This window comes from Aptenodytes forsteri, unplaced genomic scaffold, assembly GCF_000699145.1.
Source record: "Aptenodytes forsteri isolate BGI_AS27 unplaced genomic scaffold, ASM69914v1 Scaffold100, whole genome shotgun sequence".
Classification (NCBI taxonomy): domain Eukaryota; kingdom Metazoa; phylum Chordata; class Aves; order Sphenisciformes; family Spheniscidae; genus Aptenodytes; species Aptenodytes forsteri.
Window position 1 is genome coordinate 202,010 of NW_008796216.1, and position 4,628 is coordinate 206,637.

A 4,628-nucleotide genomic window follows, 5' to 3' on the forward strand; every position below is an offset into this window, starting at 1 on the left:
ATTTGAGCAAGAAATAGTGTGTCCCTCCTTTATGGACTGACTGGTGGGTAGAAACAAGCTTTAACAAAATTTAACAGCAGAAATATATCCTTTTGCAAAATGTATTCAAGTATACTTGTATATGCAAGTGCATGATAACTTCCTAACTTACTAATATTGCAAAGATAGTGTTCAATTTTGGAGATGTTGTTAAAAATCCTTCTGGAAAATATGGTCCTAAGTATTTAAAGACGACGCAAATGAGTTAGGAGCATTCTTCATTTCTGAACTGAAGCTCTTTAAGGAAAGTCTGTGTTACAGCACATACTATGCACAGAGAATCACCACACTAGTTTGATTTGAATAAGTGAATAACTAAATCAGTGTTTCTCAACTGGCAATGCTTTTTGATTTAAGTGGACCTCTTCTTCCATTTACAAGCACAGAAGAGGCTGAATGGTCACTACCCTGTGATATATTAGTGTGAAAGGCATTCATTTCCAGTGTTGGAGGATCATGCCTCCTTGACTGGGCCCAAAGACCTAGTGTTAAAAGATTTTAATCTGTCCTTCCTAGGAACATGAATTCAACTACTGGAGGAGTTCAGATCTGTCTGATTTTATATGCAACGTCGGGGTGATTTGGGTAGGAAGTGAAAAACACTGCTGGGAAAGCTTTTATGTATATTCTTAATGGGGAAAATAAGCGTTTGCTTATCTGCTCTGTTTAATTGAGTTGGGTTTATAATTGCTCAAGATTTCATTCCTGATTGTTTTTGTAATGGGAACAGTGTTTGCAGAGTGTTTAGTCTTCCTGGGCTTTGCTGGGTGCATTAGTCTAGCTGTATGAAGGATTTACATTTTATATTTGCTCATCATATTATTTTCATAAGAAACAAAAAAGTCCCAAAATAAGCTCATCAGGCAAGGCTATGAACAGTTAAAAGGAAAGGATATTTGTTACATTAAGGATTTGTAAATTTGAGTGTAGCAAGGTTGGCAAGGGAAGTCAGAAAAGTATTTATACTCTCAAAGGGTAACTACCATGGTTTAATAGTAGAAGGCATGCAGAAAAGAACTGATATAAAAGTTTGTGGGATGCTTTTATTCCCAAGTGGAATACACAGAAGAAGAAAAAATAAAATGACAGAAAGCAAAAGTATGAAAGCAGCTTTAAAGGTAACAAAATGTATGGCAGGGAAAATGGGAACAGTTCAATTTAAACCACTGTTTAATAGACCTAAAAGATTTCATTTGACACATGACCTTCCAACACAATCCCAGTTTGTTGCACGGGCTTTCTATTTTGGATAACAAACATATGTCTGACAAGTAAGTGCCTCTGGTATTTAGGAATAAAAGTAAATTTTACGGTGAGTAAGGTAGTGGCTTATGTATAAGTAGTGGTGGTAGATATCACTACATAAAAATAAATGGATTAATTCCAAAAATCATAGTGAATGCTGTTATGGAAATATACTGGGAAATCATGAACTGAGGGGGATGAAATGGATCTACATGTGGAACAAAATGAAATCTGACCTTTTCAATTATTTAGCTGTATTTCTATCTCTGTCTATCTCCTTTCCTGTCTATCTATATAAATGTACGTACATACAGTACTAAAGATAAAGGGAGAGTCCAGAGTTAAAAGAAAATCCTCTCTGGTCATAAACTAACCTGTAGCATCGGGAAAATAGGAGGAAATGTTACCTGAGGAAAAATTATTCTATAAATAACTAATACATAGTGTTGTATTTTCTTCTGAAACAGTTATTTGCTGTAACTGGCTACAGATGCTGCACTAGGTGGGCAGAACACTTATGGGTTCCATAGTGTTTGTTGCAGTGTTTATTTTATATTTTTAAAGATATTTGGTATTTCTCTTTCATGTGTTCGTATTTCTCACATTTAGGCATTTTTCAAGGATTCTGAAAAAAAAAAATATACTGGGCCAGCTATTTACTTCAAGTATATTTTATTATGCTTGTTGGGCACAGAAGAGAGGGAAAGAATACTGTCTTTGATACATTTTGACCTGGAGCTTAGGAAATTCACCTAGAGAAACCTAGTATAACCTAGAGGGAAAAAAGAACAAGTTTGACACTGATGCAATCTTTGGGGTAATGTGGGTGATGAGACAATGTTAAAGGTTCTTTTAATGAATCAGTAAGTAAGAAATAAGAGCATTTGGGGACTAGAACCAGATTTTGATGGCAGAATAATTAATTTAATTTAAAAAAAAAACAAACGGTCAAAATACAGATTTGAATTAACCACATTTCACAAATTCATATTAAATTTGTCAAGTTGTTTCAGTCAACTTCCCTTTATTTCTCATCTCATCTCAAAAACAGTCATGAGGAAATAATTTTTATTTTATGCAAAGTATTTAAAAAATAGTTCAATTTCATTATATGAAAAGAGTTAAAAGAAATTAGAGTGACTTCTTTAGTAAAATAAATAAACAAAACCGTGCATCTCTGTCAGTTTCTATGGACAAATTAACTGCGGGATTCATTGGAGTTACATCACAGTGAAGGAAGTTCTTATTACCTTAAACAAATTATTCTGTCCAGCTAGGTATTAACAATATAGTGGTGCAAAGTAAATAAGTATATCATGAATTAAATTTGATGGAAAGCCAATATATTGCCACGGTTTAAAATTTTTGTTATTTAAATTCATTAAGCAAGTATGGCGGGAAATGACAAGTGCATTGTGGTTTTTAGTGAGCACTGGAATTAAAAGCTTTAAAAGCTTCAAAATGTATTTGTAAGTTATTTATTTTTAAAAAAAAATCTGATTTTTCTTTTCTTCATTTTTTGATTACGATATGATAAAAAATCATTTTGGCAAAGGAAGTACTAGATTTATATTTTCTCATGCCTGAACACAGTGTTGTTGCATGGAATAATTGGTATCTAACTGAAGCATGAGCCCTGCAAGTTGCATTTGGTAAGGTATTGATTATTTCCTTTTAAAAAAAAATAAAAAATACATCATCTATCACTGACTTTCACAGATCATTAACTAAGTTTTAGTTTATTTAAATTTCCCCTGAGGTGAATGTCACTTTTAAACTTTGCACTAGTCGATCAAGTTCACCTTAATATTCAGATCGTCTATGTTACAGGTTTCCCTTGGAGCTGTTTGTCAGAAGCTTTAAAGTCACTTGAAAAGCTTTGTAGACCATGGTGAGCTTCAGATATCAATTGCCATTTATTCTTTTTCTATGCCTTTTTTCCTTCTACAGTCATTCTCTCCTATTTTTATATACGCTTCCTTATTCCTTTTGATGTCATTCATGAAGACTATTTTTAAAACGTATGGTGATCATTGTGCATCATGAACATGAGATCCTTTACCTGTGTTTTGTGAGTATGAGATTATGAAATGTTGTGAGAAAATGCTATCCTGTCCTATTCTTTCCCTGTACCAGTAAATCTCATGTATCACTTCCACAAACACATGTATCTCCTCAGATCCTAGAGCCTCTAGGACCTTTGGAGCCAGCAGTATTACGCAGACTTACACCAACTGTAAGGGTAAAATGATAATATTTTTAATCAATTGATAAGAAGATCCAAAGAATTGATCTTGTCCATTTTTTCCGCCAAAATCAAATTGAGTAAATCTTACATTATATGTTAACCCCAACTTATTTTGAACTTATGTACACTTTAAAAAAAATATTATTTATAAACTGTTTTCTTACCTTGCTACTTTTTATAATGGATCAGGGTGTAGAAACATTGAGGACATACAGGAACTTGGACTATTTGCTGGCTTGGGAACAATTCACATTAGTTACTGTCTACCTCATCTCCTCTTATTGTTTGGTGTGGAAATTAACTCTCCTATACCCATGCTGCTGTGGAAAACATAATCTACTTTTTTAATAGCTTGTATATCAAATAGCTCAACTCGGGGAAATGGGTTCCAATAAAAGCTCCATTTTGTTATACTGGGCAGCAAATCCTTATTATAGGAGCTGTCTTCATTATTCATTGGCATTTTCCTAACTTAAAGTTTCTTCCAAGTAGTGTTAACATTTGATGATGGAAAATGAAGGCCAATAAGCTGTACCGTGTATGTGCTTTGTAAAATGAATTGGCCTTTTGGGAATAGAAGAGCTGCAACTTCAGTGGTAACAATTATGTTTTTATGGCCCAAGACAGAAATAAAATGTTGAAATGGGAAATTAATGCAATAGCTTAGTAGGAAAATTATGAAAACTTAGAATTTGAGCATGTAAAAATCATTGTAATAGAGTATCTGTTTATGAATGATCAGTTACATAGGAGCTAAGAGTTATAAATGAGGTTATAGTATCCCATTTTCCTAACATCAAATACCAGCTAAAAATCTTTTTATTAAAAGTGTGCATGATGTAGGATCTACTTTCTTTTTGCTCAGGTTCCATTTTCCTCATTGCTTAGGGTAATAATTAAACACAGAACAATCAATGAATCAAAGATCGCTCCAATTGCTAGTTTAATGATGGATAGATGATGATAGATGACATGGATATGAAGAAATATTAGTTGGATACTATAAGCTTCAGAGTAATTTATGATGTTATATTAGGTGTGTGTTGTGGTTTAACCTCAGTTGGCAACTGAGCACCACGCAGCCACTCACTCACTC